Below are 15,036 nucleotides of genomic sequence, written 5' to 3'. Positions count from 1 at the left end.
CAAGTGAATCAGGCAGTGGTGGTGTAGTATTGTATTTGTACAACAGGTGGCGCAGTAGAGCTGTGAAGCTGAGCAGCATCCAACCACTTTTCCCTCATTTCTGCATGAAAGGGTTGATTGATTACAGACTCATTTTTGTGATAAAGGATCTGCCCTGTTTTTAGACTTTTATAAAGCCTCAGTTCAGCAGAGCTTTATTTTATTAAGTAATTATTAGATATTTTCTTTATATTATCTGACAGTAACACACTAAATGTCCAAATGTTGGTGGACACTATTTTTTAATCAATGCATTCAGCAATCAGTTGCACCCATTGCTGACACAGTCCCTAAAGAAGTACTGCCAATAGAATAGGACTCTCTGGAACAGATAAACATGAACCCATCGGCTCCATGCCTAATGCCAATCGTGGGCTAGAGAGGTATAAAGGAATAATAAACCTCTGGAATGATGGTGCTCATGATGTCCTTTACTTCTAGGGTGAGCTGGGGAAACTTTTAGCTTTGAGTTGGAGATGAGGTTGGGTGATCATCCAATATTCTGACCTCACCAATGCTCTTCTTGCTAAATGCATTTCTCACAGCAATGCTCCAAAATCTAGCAGAAAGTCTTTCATGGTAGTAGAAACAGTTACTCCAACAAAAGCAGGCTAAACTCCTTTTTAATACTCTTGATTTAAAAAGAAACAACAAATAAGCAGGTGTCCAAATACTTTTGTCATATAGTGTATTTTTTAGAAATGCTGAATTCTTTTGTTGAAGAGACTCTGGTCAGTTCTGAGAGCAGCAGGTCTAAACTTAAACCTGGACTAAATAAAGAGAGGAGTTTTAGATTTTACTTTGAGTAGAAACAAATAAACATCCAGAACACATCAGTAATGCAGAACAGCTCTTCATTCAGGCTCTTTTCCTGAACATGATATTAATAATATAAACTTTACAGCTGTTTGGAAAAGATGAAGCATTAAGGAGGAGTCTAAAGAAAGTGTAGAAATGAAGAGGCTGCTCAGCACTGATGTGTGTATTAATGATAAACTGATTAGTCGTGTGCTTCTCTGTGGACAAGTTGTGATGAAAAGGAGGATCTCAGCCCGTTCTCTTCCTACAATGGAAAACACACACACACACACACACACACACACACACACACACACACACACACACGTTAAACACTTCATACACTTCCATCGCCAAATATGAGGGTTTATTTAGGGTGTATTCTACACACTGCACACTAACATGTTTCTATAAAACAACAATGGGGCAGAAATGAAAATATTGCAGCACTGATATTAAAAAGTACCACAAGTGTTTGAGCAGCATGAGTGTAGAGCTTTTGCACTGACTGCATTTTAAACTGAAGGTCACACTGATGGTCAATAAGAGGAAATATCTCACATACTTTAAAAATGAATCTTAGTCTAGATACAGGAGAGGAAACCTCGGTCTCCTGATTTAAAAACTGTATGTTGAGGAGTTTAGTCAGTTGTGGATAAATGCTGCATCAGCATGTTCAGAAACTTCAAACAGCAGGTTAGTGTGAGGGTTGTTGTGAAAAAGGTTTCTTCTTTTTTCGTCAGGATCTGCTTGAGAGACAACATGACAGATTATCTAGAACATGTCAAGTGATTTGGATAACATCAAATACCTCAGAGTTTAATAGTAGTTAATAATAATAATAAATTGAAGGGGAGTTGAAGCCTCGGTCTCCTGGTTTCCTGCATCACTGTGGGAGCAAAGGTTCCAGCTCAACCATGACTCACGAAGCAGGACTTTCCTATCAGAATTAAACCCAGCCAGTAGGTCAAGACTTAGAGCCATGCTTGAGGGCTACAAGGGGTTTACTTTACTTTATTCATTTATTCACTCACCACTCAACTCACATACCTTAATCTTGGGAACTTTAGCCTCCTGGTTCTTTGCTTCATGGTGGACTGTGTGAGAACAGCTTCTGCCTCCACCACTGGACCACAGAGCACAACCTCACAAGCCTGCTGGGAACACGAAGAAGCAGAAACTTCTGCAGAGGAAGCAGAATGATGAGCATCCTGCTGGGAAAAAGTTCAAATTCAGTAGGCATAGCTCCATTCAACCTCACAAGTTAGTCAGAAATTTCATTTTTCTAATGACAAATGACAGGTATTGGGTCCTATGCACAAAAACACAAGCACACACACCTAAACACAATAAATGCATGTAGTCTAATGCAAAACTACTGACAAGCTCTTCCAGCTGTAATAAGTGGGCTTTTGTCAAACTGGTGGTTCTCGTGGTGTGCAAACTGACTGACCTCTTTATCTGTTCTTTGCTTCAAAGTCTGGTACATTTTAAAAAAGCTCAAGCAGGTTAATCACATGGACATGTCTGACTTTGTCGGTGTCTCCCTGAAAGATAACACCTTCATTCTGTAGTTCTGTAGTTAATGGCTGAGGCGAGGTCAGGTCCATCACCAACTGTGCTTAAAAGTTCTGCATCTGTGTCTACTCCACATTTTCACAATATCCATAGTCTGTAGACTCTACTAGACGCTACTAGAATTCCAGGTTATGTCTGGAAAATCTAGATTACTACTGGCTCTCGTTTTCACAGTTACAGCCTCATTAACTTCATTTAGCATATGGGCTGTCAGTTCAGTTGCTAAAGCGTTCACTTCAGCCATTCAGCTTCTCCACCCTGGTCCTGGAGGCACCCACCGTACATTTAAACATTAAATTAAACTGAGGTTGCAATAATACCTACTAATTTAATGTTTCTACTGTTTAAGCACTGCCAGTGTGTTGTGGCACAGCAAATCCTGTCCCAAGTCCTGTGAGCTTCTGAACCTAATATTTCTATATATTATTATATCATTAGCTACAGTTAATTCAGTGTCTCTGCAAATACATTTCAGGATCTAATAAAACCCACAAATTCATTTTACCTTGTGTTGCCAAAGTATGAGCAGGACTACCAGGTTTAGCCCCTGCCTCCCAATATCTAGACAAACAGCAGCTTCTGGAGCTGTTTAATTCTGCTACTTAGAAGGAGGACTACTTTCAGATACTGTAAAGCAATCAGTACTTTTTCATTACGCTTCAGAGCTAAAATGTGACCCTGGAAGTTTTCAATTCACACTTAAATAAGAACTAATGAAATATGTGAGGTAAAGTTGAGTTAAACAGAGCTAATGCAGCTCAGCATCAGCTATTAACTCTAACTAATATTCCTACTGGAGGAAACAACAAGATCAGCTAAAACAGCTAACGGCAGAAAGCCTGTGTTGTCGGATGAAACAGTATATAAAAGTTAGTCCGTTTTTATCAGGACCTTTTCCAACAACGTGGAAAATAAGACCCCTCTTTTAGAAAGGTTAGAGCTCCCGAAGTTTCTAAGTTAACGCCGAACATCAGCAGCGCTAGCAAGTTAGCTCCTACAGTCGTACAGCTAAAGTACAAACACACACGAAACCAGAAAACCAAGCTTTTAAATATTCGCTGTACGTTTATGGTCACATATAAGGTAAAAGATCAGCTTAAAAGCAGCTAGTTCACATGAACTCACCTGGCTCTATCGGGAACGTCTGTCCTGGGTGCCTCCTTGAAGTAGACTGACAGACTGGAAGGGGCGATACCGGTGACTGCGCCTCGTCCCAACACAACTGGACTACAGCTTCATTTGGGCAAAGCTGGAGCGACGATGAGGATTGCAGATGGAAAATCTTCCATAAACTCAAAACTGCTAAAGCTCCTCATTTAGATAACGCTTTAAACACTGTACACTCATATGCAATTGTACACACACTGTTTAATTAGCATATTTGATTTCATTTAGAAAGTCCAGAATATGCTGCCATAGTATTTCTATGTTGTTTATTTGATGAACAATCCACATTTAGTACATCATACATATTTATAGTACTAAACTGTAAATCATACAGATTTAAACATTTGATATATTTTTATTTTATTAAATAGGTTAATTCTCAGCGTCTTTAAAGCTTGCAGATGAAAACACTGAGAGACAGAAAGTATAAACTTCAGTACTGGAAATCATGATGTAATTGAATGTCATTTACAATGGCTGAACTAGAAAACAGCTTGGTCATCATGGTCTTCCTCTTCTCCTTCGTACTGGTACTATTTGCAGTACTGGTACCGTTATCCTTACTGGTAGAAGTGAAGCTGACTTGGCTGAAGTCAGACGGAGACACTGTGAACCGTGGATTTACAGAAGCCGTGATTTCCTAACTCTCTGACAACTCTTTCAGAAAACACTGAAAATCAGAGACTTTCTGAGTCAGTACAAGGAGGAAACTCTTCATTAGGGGAAGTCCCACCAGAAGTTGAACACCTGACTCAGGGAGAGAGGTGAGCGTTTTTTTGTGTGTTTGCACTGCAGTTACCTTGAAGAAGACTAAAAATGTTCAAATAAATAAATAAATAAATAAATAAATAAATGATATTTACAGTGTAAAACTCCAACTAAACCTAAACTATTGATCTTACTTTTAAGAAGAATATGTAATTGTGAGGAAGACTTATTATTTCTTCATATTTAAAACTACACCACTGTATTTTAACTTTCTCCCCCCCCCTAAAATCTGATCTCTGTGTGGGAGGGAATTTGTACATTCGTTCTGGGAGCAGTAATTATAACTGGTGTTTGGGTTGTCCTGGTGTAACCCCGCTGTTTCTGTCCCTCAATAAAGCGACTGTACGCCAAGTTGGTTGTAAGCTTTAACACATCTGTTTAAATATCAGTAGTAATAAGTACCACTTTATGCCAAAAAGATTTAGGACCGTGGGAATGTGATGTCACTTGGTCGGATTGTCCCACGTGACATCATTGAGTAGGTAAATTTGTGCAAATATTTCCCCATTTATTTCCAATGGTAGAAGTGTGGGAAATGTTTCTAATTCTTTTTTTTTTTTCCTACCCTAGGATTATGTAGGATTGTGTGAAATTCGAGATAATTCTTTATTAATCCCACATCAACAAATCTAATATTTTAAGGAATATACAGACAACATAAAATATATATACCATCGTCTGAGACTAGACTCTGTCTGAAGGAGCTCCCCAAGCAACATATGGCAATCCTGTCCTACTTCAGCTTTTTGTTTTCTTATGTTAGGTATTTCCTACACGACAGCTGTACTGAAGACCCACAGTGTAGTCAGAAACAAGACCCTAACTTTTTATGCTTTGACGTTTTGCAAGAAACATAATGCAGTATAGATTTCCATAAACCAGCTGTTGCTCTCTGTCACACGTGAATTGTCCCCACTGTAGGAGCTTGGGAATTTTTAATGAAATTTTCCCACAGTTTTCCTGTGTGTGTGTGTGTGTGTGTGTGTGTGTGTGTGTGTGTGTGTGTCACAGCTGCACCAAAGACCCTTAGTCAGAGAGAAGCAAAGTCTTAAATGTTTATGGTTTGGCGTTTGGGTTTGAGAAAAGTAAGGCGTGTGTTTTCATCAAACAGTTCCTCTCTGTAAAACGTGACTAAAACATAATGGTAAATGGTCGGGGTGACGTTAAAACCCCACCTCTGACCGTAGATCTTCCACACATCACCAGTGAAAGAGCGGGACCCAAACACACACACACACACACACACACACACACTTTGAGGAAACTCTGTATGGATTCCAGCCAACTTCCCAAGGAGGATCTTGAATCGATCGGACTACTTTCACCAAGGAAACGTAGGAAGAAAGCTTTCGGAAAAACCTGCATTTGCACAGCGTACCGTTTCCCTGTGGCTTCAAAGGTTGCGGGAGCAAATGGTCGTAGAGGATCTCGCACCTACAGCCGAAGATATTGCAACATTCCTCCGGAATACTGTCCGTCCGTCATCAGAGAGGAAATGGTGTCTGAAAATGTCGTTTCGAGGGTGAAACCTCCGGGAGATAAACGTGATAAAAAGGATGATGTGAAACAAAACGTCACGCTGGGGAAAAGAAGACCGAGCGACTTTGTTTTCCGGTGCTCTGATAGACTGTTCAAACAGCGCCAGATTAAAGACTTTGAGGGAAAAGGGTCTCTGGTCATTTCACCGAAAAAGAACAAAAACGGAGAACGTTACGTTGTTTTTCACAAGTCCAGCTTTTCTGAGAAGGAAAAGAACTGTAACCTGACCAATGTGACGCTGACTGAGAGAGAGAGAGAGAGAGAGAGAGAGAGAGAGAGAGAGAGAGAGAGCTGTACATGCTCAATCAAACCATCCCGAAAACAGAACAGGTTGGAGAAATCCATTCTATGCTGGTTCAGACACGAAACACGAGACCCACCGTTCACGATTCGGGCTCCTCTGTGTCTGTAAGGAAAGGTGGACTGATGAGCGTTAAGATGAGATCCGCCTTTCAACAACGACGCATAACTCTGATCATCTCACGCTATACGGAGCACGATAACGCCTGCAGAGTTCAGCTGGAGGTGTGAACGGCTGAGGTCGTAAGTGAAGAAAGTTTGTGTGAAAATGACGAGGAGCAATGATTTACTTTTTCACTGCACTCGAAAATGAGACCGAGGAGATCATTGAAGGTTCGCTGCTGGAATCTAAACTTTTAGACGTCTATGAAACGACCCGTCACATTTTGACAGATAAGTAAAACGTTTTCTTTTGTTTGTTTATTTATTTTATACCTTAATCAGCTTCCATAGATCATGTGGAAGAGATGCCTTATGTTTGACCATTCAAATCACAGTAATCACGTACGATCCTTTCAACACTTTTCTTTCTCTGTACCAGCGAGAGACAAGTGCACCTGTATCGACTGCGACATTCCTGGGATGAGAGTCCTGCTGACCAGTCAAAACGACCAGGACGACCACGATGAATTTAAAAATAACAAACGGGTGAAGGTTGTCCTCACCTTCGCTAAGCGAGAAGCAAAACGGCATCGAAAGTCGGCCCGGTTCACCTCTTACAGACGAGGAAAGTTCAGAAGAAGATGTGATAAACATAATGATGACAAACCTGCCATCCTCCGGGAGCGACAACGATGATGATGATGATGATGATGATGATGATGAAACCATGGTGAGCGACGAATCTGAGAACGTAGAAATTGTGGGTGTTAAAGAATGGGAGGTTGATGATGATGATGATGATGATGACGATGATGAGGTGAAGGTATCGGAGAATGGTCGACGTGAAGAAGAAGTGGAAGAAAAGGTGAAACGGGAAACCAAGAAATGATAAAATGACAGAAATGTCAAAGCTTTAGGAAAGGATCTGCACACGAGCTCTCAAAGATATTATCAGAGAATGGAATGAGCAACAGTGTGAGGGGTGTAAAATTGACCATCCATCACAAAATCAATAGACCTGTGAGGAAGGAGTGCCGGTGCGTTTCCTAGATGTGTTCAAACAAAAGTGGTTCAGCGTTCTGGACGAAAGCGAGAGCCTCCTTCACCAAACCATGCGTCTGGAGTTTGGAGTTACCGACCAGCCGGATGGATTTGTAATGAGGATCCTGAAAAAGTTTCACGACCAGCTGCAAGATGATTTGAAGGTTGAAGAATCTATGTCCGACTATCTTTCCAAAAATCCCTTTGAGGCGTTGATTCGTTATTTTCACAATGAGGAGTTTAGTGATCAGTGTAAAGAGGCTGCTGCATCCCTGTATAACATTCTAATGAAGTCTGAGGTTGGTGAAAAAAATGCTGCTGCTACTGTTACCGCTTTGTTTTTCTGCACGCTGTCATTTCATTTATTAAACATGTTCCTCTTCTCATTTTTATGTATTTCATGTTATACATATATATCCTGATGTAGAAAAAAGAAATCCCCATAGTATTACTCCATATCCATATTTATCATGTTTTTGTCTTAAATGTATTTAACTACACTGATTAAACATATATAGCATGTTTCATATTATTAATACAACATATTATTACGTATGATGTTTAACAACTTTTTTTTTACTTATTCAGTGTTCCTAAACCAACAAAAAAACATAACACATAAAAAAAATGCATCCAATTAAAAAAAAACAAAAAAAAAACAATCTACAACTTTTTATTCAAGTTTTTTTGTTGTTGTTGTTGTTGATAAAAGGGTGGAGGAGGAACGGGTTCTTCTGCAGGTGGGTTTTTCCATAATACCTAAATATATATATATTGGTATAAAAAAACACACACACACACAGTCAGTCATTTGAGGGGTTTTTTTGTTTGTTTGTTAATTTGCTTGTTTTGTTTTGGGGCTTTATTTCTAAACGTTATGGCAGCGAACGAACGTTTAGAAGAACTTTATTAGGACGGTGGGGAGTTTGAGCGGTAGACAGAGTTTTATCCGTAGTCTTAAGTTCCCTGGTTCCTTCAATAATAATATAATAATAATAATAATAATAATAATAATAATAATAATAATAATAAAATGAGGCCGATGTTTTTCTTGGGAGTTTAGACACATATTCCTTACATAAACCCAGACTAATTAATTTCAGAAGGAACGTGGTTCTAGTTTAAGGAAAAGGAAAAGGAAGCTCAGTGGTGAATTGATTTGGTGGATTTAAGCAATCTTTCAGTACAATGATGGAAAAAAAATATTCTCACGTGTATAGACATTTTTTCTAAAAACTCCTGGGTAAAATAAATGAGCACGAATCCTGACTAGGGCTTATAAAATATTTTTGGAAGGCAGACGACCCGTCACTCTACAATCCGACAAAGGTAAGGAGTTTTTAAACAAATCTTTTTAAAACCCTTTGAAAAGATGTAACATTAGACATTTCACTACGGCTAGAGAACTGAAGGCCTCGTGGTGGAGCGTTTCAACACAACTCTCACGGGTCGTATGTTTAGGTATTTTACGGGGTTAAACACTTACAGGTATTTAGATGTGTTGAAAGATCTGGTGCATTCATACAATCGTACGTTTCACAGATCTATCAGAATGAAACCCGTTGAGGTGACGCGCCGTAATCAAGTTCAAGTTTATCATTTATAAGGTAAACGGGTTGGTGGTTAAAATATCTGGCTCTCTACATTTACAGTGAACGACGTGGTTCACAAATGCAGAACATAGTCGTGCTGAAAAACAGAATGTATCCAATTAAAAAAATTATTGGCTAGAATTAAATAAAAGTCAGAAGGAAAGGTTGGGATTTGAAATTTGATTGGTGGATAGATGAAAGGGATGCTCATGACCTCGCTCCCCCGCAGTGGTACTAAGACATGGAGGAGAACAGCGATTTTTACATCAGGCTTCTCAGGAACACATGTCCCAAACTGTATCCGCAAAACGAAATTTCTAGTTATTGCGTAAAGTTGTCTAAAACTGTTTGTCTGAAAGGGTGCTGGGTGGTGGGTCTCTCAGAAATGAACTATCCGACGACGTGGTGCACTCTGCCTAGACCACAGAGGGAAAACAGAAGAGGTTGAAATTTGGTTTAATTTCGGTTTGGAACTGATTCATATAGAAAAGCACACGGTGGTTTTTATGCCACCGTCGAGGAACTTTTGCTCAAAATAAACAAGTTTTTTAGGTAAAAGACCTGTGGTGTAATTTTGTTTTAGACCCACTGACCAGACGCCTCCAACTTAACCTTGAAAAAGAAGAAATGAAGCGTTTGGTCTGGGAAAATAAATAGCCCGTTAACGTTAGAACGTCTGGAGCTTTTGCAGATATTCTGGGTTTCACAGAACATCGGTGGGTCGCTGCGCACAGGGGCGAGCACCCGGCCTGTATAAAGGGTGGAGGTTTTATCTGTACGTAAATTCAGACGTGTCGCTGTTTCAAAAAGCTTTCAGTCTAGTCCACCCACACCTCAAGACGGCTGTTCAGAACATTGCTAAATATGTTGTTTCTGCTGTGGCGGACAAAGCGGGTCGAAGATTTACGGACAGTAAAGAGGGCACAGGTCTGTCCGCGCTCAGTCGCGTGCACATGCGCCCTCCGGGGCAACGCGTGTCTGACCCCCATAAAATCAGAGGATCTCCTTACAAAGCAGAAAGTGACTGAGGCGCTGACCTTTGGACATCCTTTGAAGAAAAAGCAAAAGAAACAAAGACCAAAACCGCAAAGAAGAGGAAAAGAGTTTGACTGAGTCCCGATAAATTTTAAAAAGAAGAAGAAGAAGAAGAAAAAAACAACAAAACAAAAACAAGCATGTCTCTGATACACGCCGCTTCTACCGAGTGTTTGAAATCAGAGTTGGGCTTATTTACTCTGCCTATCACACAAACCAGCATCGAATCTTACAAATATGTGAAACGCCACCCATCACATCCATCACAGACACCGGTCCCATACATTTCTTCGTAGCAGGTTCGGGAGACGAGCATCTGGATTTGAATCGTTGGCTGTTGTACCTGACCTGCAAAATGACGAATCCGGACGGTTCTGATTTAGCGCGCGACGCCAAGGTCGGTTTGATCAACTACCCCATCGCGAGTCTTTTAGCCAGGTGGAAGTTTCTCTGGGCGATAAACTGATTTCCCAGAGCAGTTCGACCTACGGCTACCGAGCCGCCATGGAGTGTTTGCTGAATTATTCTGAGGAGACCCTGCATCTCAATTTCCCACCGGCATGTTTAGAAGGGATACTGCGGGACATATGGACGACGCTGACCCCACTGGAGAGAACCAGGGCCTGTCATAGAGGAGCGAATTCAGCGAACAGAGCCGGGTTTTTGAACTGCTGGGACACAGACACAGACATTTTTAAATTCCGTGGACGTGAGAGTTAAACTGCTGCGTGATAAATACGAATTAGTTTTGATGTCTTCTGATCAAAACCCGGCTATAAACTACGCATCTTGTCGGCTCTGCTGTACGTCAGAAAAGTCAACGGGCGTGAACCTCGCTCACACCTCCGCTCTGATGAGCTCAAACACCAAGTATCCGCTGGAGCGCGTGACCGCTGCACTGATCAGTGTCCCCGCCGGTCACCGCGGATCCAGTCAAGATCATTTGTTTCTGAAACAAGTGCCTAAATTTATAGGGTTGGGATTCGTCCATAACCAGGCCTTTAGGGTTCTTACACTCGCAACCCTTTTCATTTTCATCACTATGACGTAGAATCTTAACATTTGGCAGTGGATGGCGTTTCCTACCCCGCTACACCTTTCCGCCCCGTTTGTAACTGTCAAAGAAGTCTGAGAGAATATTTGAGTCTGGTCGAGGCCACAGATCAGTACCTAAAGGATCAACATTTGGCCATGAGCAGAGAAGACTATCACCGAGGTTATACTTTATTTATTTCCAGAGTTGGGGGGCTTTATAAGAAAAGGCTCTTCTCCCTGCTGAGGTTTTCAGAATTTTGGGAACTACTAAGAAGTCAGCAGCCTGAGATTTAAGTATTCTTGATGGATCATAATATGTAATAAGATCTCGCAGGTACTCAGGAGTGAGGCCATGTAGGGCTTTGTATGTTAATAGAAGAATTTAATAATCAGTACAGAATTTAACTGGGAGTCAGTGCAGTGCTGATAGAACTGGACTGATATGGTCAAATGTTCTAGTTTTAGTAAGGACCCTGGCTGCAGCATTTTAAACTAGTCGAAGTGTATTGAGGTTCCTGCTGGAACAACCTGATAAAAGTGCATTACAATAATCTAGTCTTAAGGTAGACAGTGGCGGGGGACAAATGAACATTCTGAAATTGTACAATAGTACAGCTCATTTACACTCAGCTAAACGTCTCGCCATAGACGCTCTATTCTTAATGGGAAAGAAGGAGAGGAACAGTAGCATTAGCACAGCATTTACCCTGAGCAGCTGATAAAGAGAACCTTTATGTTAAAAAAGTGACAAATTCCAGCATATTTTAAAAGTATTGAGAAAAGAAGTTATTCAGTGAATCAAGAAGTGTGTCCACTATTCTTAAAAGGTCAAGTATAGACCTTGGTGGTCAGGCATAGTTTTGAACTGCTTTAAGTGAAAATGCAGGAGCAGTGCTTGAGCAGTTCTCTACCAGCTACATGATCTATATATAAACAGAACTCCAGCAGAATCCACTCTGTGCATAAACTTGATGAAACTCCACTGAACTCTGCGTGCAAGACACCTTTTACCACCCTGTATCCTGTCATTATTTTAAATGTATTTTTTAATAATGCAATAGAATTTAACATTTTTGATAATGTAATAGCAGTGATGTGTGAAGATTAAGACACACCTAGGGCTGGGCCTAAATGTCCAAATATTATGTTAAAGGACCATAAACTCCATTTTTCCTCTTTTCTCTTCAGTCCTACTTAGTGTTTGTGGAGTATCGTGAACCAAAAATCTCGCTTTATCCCTTACAATTAAAACCGGCTGTTTTTGTTAATTACAGTGCCTTTAAGATATATGTAAATGAGCTTTGTTCTGATTAGCTGTGTTTCTCTGAAGTTCAAGCTCTCAAGATGGAGTGAATCATTTGTCAAGTTCTAGCAGATGTATGAAGTGGAGAATTTAGCATTTAATTTCAGGTCATTTCACCTGTGTGGGGTGAAACTTTTGGCGTTCTCGGTCAGGTACTTAAACTACAGGATGTGGGAAAATTAAAATTTTATTTTAGGTCTTATCAACTGTGTGAAATTCTGTTTCAGGTACTTTAACCTAGATACAGCAGGGTATGAAATGTTTGATTTCTGATATTTACAGTATTTTTAGGATTACATTTCAGGGGGTGAATCATGTTATCTGAAAAATGGGCTACGCTAACCCTCTTATAGAATCCATAGGGGGCGCTACAAGCTCTGTGTTGAATGTGAAGCACAACACTGTTGTATCCCGTATTCAGAGCTATGCTACTGAATTCTGTATAAAAAGTAGCAGAACTTTCCTACAGACCACAGTAACAGAACACTGTTCTACCAGAATAGAGTAGCATAATGATGTCTTACAGAACACAGTAGCCTGAAACTGTTCATTCACAACAGAGTAGCATAACGCTTTCATTCAGAAGACATTAGAATAATTATTTTAAAACAGAATACAGTACCAGTTCCCTTTCAACCAGAATACGGTAACATAACACTACACAACCAGCATAGAGGAGAATAACTCATACAGAATACAGGATTCAATTCAAAAAAATTTTATTTATACAGCGCTTTCACAACAAATGTGGTCACAGCAGCTTTACAGAGATCCAGGTCAAAGCCTCTTTTGAGCAAGCCAGTGGCAACAGTGGCAAGAAAAAACTCCCTCAGATCGAGAGGAAGAAACCTTGAGAGGAACCAAGACTCAAAAAGGGAACCCATCCTCCTCTGGTCGACACCGGACAGCACAATGAAAAGCAGAACAGCAATAAAACACGGAATTAAGGGAATATGGCCAATGTGCCGTCAAGATGAAAACAGGAGTGAAATGTTAAAGTTCATGCAGGTACACGGTCACAAGCACAGCCATGCAGTGAGGGGAGGATGACTCCATTAGAGGCCCCAGAACCGGACAGCGGGCAGGAGGGTGGTGGAGAGAGCCAGGTCTGCTGATGGAACAGTTGAAACTGGGCATCTCAACACATGGGAAAGAGAGAGAAAACACAAAGGGTTAGGAGGGGAAGGGAGGGGGGTATCACAGCAAAAACTTTTTAGAAGGGTTACAGCAGGACAGGGTAGGCAAGAGCAGCCAAACACAAATGCACTCGCACCAGCAGGGGGCAACTCAGCACATGGGGGAGAGAGAAAGAAAAGGTTTAGGTTTATATATGAATATGAACAGCACTGTAACACCGCTCAAGCACAACAAAGCAGCAAACCAATTTATACAGAACACAGCAGTGTAATTTTCATGCAAAACACAAGCAGGACACAGCAGCCCAACACGGTTCAAGCTGAACACAAGCAAGTGGCACAGCTGCAGCCACCTTTAGCACTGTGCTTGCAAGGCAATCTCGAGAAAAATTTTTAGACACAGCAGCATAATTATTATACAGAACACAGTTAATTGACATCGTTCAAGCAGAACACAGCAGCGTAACAATTTTAATGAAAAACACAAGCAGGACACAGCAGCGAAATACCAATCAAGCAGAACACAAGCAAGTGGCACAGCAGTGAAATCTCGTTCAAGCAGAACACAGCAGCGTACCAACGATCATACAAAATACAAGCAGGGCATAGCAGCCCAACATGGATCAAGCAGAACACAAGCAAGTGACACAGCTGCAGCCACATTTAGCACTGTGCTGGCAAAGCAATCTTGTAAAACAATTGGAGACTGTGGGTGCAAAAGTTTTACTTGTTTCTTACGGAGAGTGGCATTGTTGAGGAGTCGGAAAAGTACAATGCGCCACCTTTCTGCACGTCGCTGGGGAAGATGCAGTAAAGGTCTACAACATGTTACAATTCAGTGAGGAAAATAAATAAATAAATAAAAATAATGAAGAAAAGGTTTAGGTTTATATATGAATATGAACAGCACTGTAACATCGTCCAAGCACAACAAAGCAGCAAACCAATTTAAATGCAAAACACAAGCAAGACACAGCTGCCCAACACCGTTCAAGCAGGAAATGGTAGAGAAATATTATTTAAGCAGGACACAGCAGCAGAATAATTTTTATGCAAAACACAAGCAGGCCACAGCAACGCAACATGAATCAAGCAGAACACAGCAGCAAAATTATTATACACAACACAGTTAATTGACATTGTTCAAGCAGAACACAAGCAAGTGGCACAGCAGTAAAATATCGTTCAAGCAGAACACAGCAGCGTACCAACGATCATGCAAAACACAAGCAGGACACAGCAGCCCAACATGGTTCAAGCAGAACACAAGCAAGTGGCACAACTGCAGCCACCTTTAGCACTGTGCTGGCAAGGCAATCTCTTGGAAAATTGGAGACTGTGGGTGCAAAAGGTTTACCTGTTTGTTACAGAGTGGGATTGTTAAGGAGTTTGAAAAAGTCCAATGCCCCCACCTTTCCGCACGTCGCTGGGGAAGATGCAGTGAAGGTTTACAACATGTTAAAATTCAGTGAGGAAGAAACTGAAACAAGAAATGTGCTGAAAAACAAGTTCAGCGATTACCGAGAGTCAAGAAAGAACCTACCCCTATGTTCACCATTTGTTCTTCACGAGAACTCAGGATCCAGGTGAAAGCACTGAGGCG

The sequence above is a fragment of the Salminus brasiliensis genome, chromosome 20 (assembly GCF_030463535.1).
Source record: "Salminus brasiliensis chromosome 20, fSalBra1.hap2, whole genome shotgun sequence".
Taxonomy (NCBI): domain Eukaryota; kingdom Metazoa; phylum Chordata; class Actinopteri; order Characiformes; family Bryconidae; genus Salminus; species Salminus brasiliensis.
This window is presented reverse-complemented; position numbering follows the sequence as displayed.